Below are 2,347 nucleotides of genomic sequence, written 5' to 3' on the forward strand. Positions count from 1 at the left end.
GACCCCGAAACTTGTCCTGATGGCCGAAATAGGACTTCCCATATATAAATCTTTTCCTCCGGACCATTCCGGAACTCCTCGTGACATCTGGGATCTCATCCGGGACTCCGAACAACATTCGGGTTACTGCATATACATATCCCTACAACCCTAGCATCACCGAACCTTAAGTGTGTAGACCCTATGGGTTCGGGAGACATGCAGACATGACCGAGATCGCTCTCCGGTCAATAACCAACAGCGGGATCTGGATACCCATGTTGGCTCCCACATACTCCACGATGATCTCATCGGATGAACCACGATGTCGAGGATTCAAGCAACCCCGTATACAATTCCCTTTGTCAATCGGTATGTTACTTGCCCGAGATCCGATCGTCGGTATCCCAATACCTCGTTCAATCTCGTTACCGGTAAGTCACTTTACTCGTACCGTAATGCATGATCCCGTGACTAGACACTTGGTCACTTTGAGCTCATTATGATGATGCATTACCGAGTGGGCCCAGTGATACCTCTCCGTCATACGGAGTGACAAATCCCAGTCTCGATCCGTGTCAACCCAACAGACACTTTCGGAGATACCCGTAGTATACCTTTATAGTCACCCAGTTACGTTGTGACGTTTGGTACACCCAAAGCACTCCTACGGTATCCGGGAGTTACACGATCTCATGGTCTAAGGAAAGGATACTTGACATTGGAAAACTCTAGCAAACGAACTATATGATCTTGTGCTATGTTTAGGATTGGGTCTTGTCCATCACATCATTCTCCTAATGATGTGATCCCGTTATCAATGACATCCAATGTCCATAGTCAGGAAACCATGACTATCTGTTGATCAACGAGCTAGTCAACTAGAGGCTTACTAGGGACATGTTGGTGTCTATTATTCACACATGTATTACGATTTCCGGATAACACAATTATAGCATGAATAAAGACAATTATCATGAACAAGGAAATATAATAATAATGCTTTTATTATTGCCTCTAGGGCATATTTCCAACACTTAGCTTATCCGGTGTGCCCTGAGAACGAGATATGTGCAGTTCCTATCGGGATTTGTCAGCACAACAGGTGGTCTTGCTGGTTTAGTTTTACCATTGTCGAGATGTCTTGTAACCGGGATTCCGAGTCTGATCGGGTTGTCTTGGGAGAAGGAATATCCTTCGTTGACCGTGAGAGATTGTGATGGGCTAAGTTGGGACACCCCTGCAGGGATTTGAACTTTCGAAAGCCGTGCCCGCAGTTATGGGCAGATGGGAATTTATTAATGTCCGGTTGTAAAAAACTTGATAGCTAAACTTAATTAAAATGCATCAACCGCGTGTGTAGCCGTGATGGTCTCTTTCCGGCGGAGTCCGGGAAGTGAACACGGTGTTGGAGTTATGCTTGACGTAGGTTGTTTTAGGATCACTTCTTGATCATAGTTTTATCGATCGTGCCTTTGCCTTCTCTTCTCGCTCTCATTTGCGTATGTTAGCCACCATATATGCTAGTGCTTGCTGCAGCTCCACCTCATACCTTTTACCCTTCCTATAAGCTTAAATAGTCTTGATCGCGAGGGTGTGAGATTGCTGAGTCCCTGTGACTCACAGATTACTTCCAAAAACCAGTTTGCAGGTGCCGATGATACCGTGCAAGTGACGCAACCGAGCTCAAGGAGGAGCTCGTTGAAGATCGTGTTCATTATGTTGTTCCGTTTTCAGTTGATCAGTAGTGGAGCCCAGTTGGGACGATCGGGGATCTGTGTAGCATTTGGGGTAGTCTTCTTTTATTTTGGTTCCGTAGTCGGGCCTTGATTGTATCTGGATGATGTAATGCTTTATTCATGTATTGTGTGAAGTGGAAATTGTAAGCCAACTATGTATCTCTTTCCCTTATGTATTACATGGGTTGTGTAAAGATTACCTCACTTGCGACTTTGCTTACAATGCGGTTATGCCTCTAAGTCGTGCTTCGACACGTGGGAGATATAGCCGCATCGTGAGCATTACAAATTTGTTTCCTACTGCCACAAGAGTAACTGTTGGGGACGGAAACACGACCAAGTTTTGGGAATCTCCGTGGTTGGAGGGGCTCAGACCGATGGATATTGTGCCCAAGATTTTTTTAGCTCTCGCGCAAAAAGTCTTGTTCGGTGAGAAAGGCGTTGATGGATAACAATTGGATTACCCAAATTAATACTCAGCGGGGCATCTCTCTCACACACATTCAGGAAGTGGTTATGCTTTGAGAAAGGCTCGCTGGCTTCACTCTCATGGACGGAGTTCACGATTCAATTACTTGGAAGCTCTCTGTCGATGGCCTGTACTTTGGCGATTTGAGGGTCTTACCATC

The sequence above is a fragment of the Triticum aestivum genome, chromosome 3A (genome assembly GCF_018294505.1).
Source record: "Triticum aestivum cultivar Chinese Spring chromosome 3A, IWGSC CS RefSeq v2.1, whole genome shotgun sequence".
NCBI classification, from domain to species: domain Eukaryota; kingdom Viridiplantae; phylum Streptophyta; class Magnoliopsida; order Poales; family Poaceae; genus Triticum; species Triticum aestivum.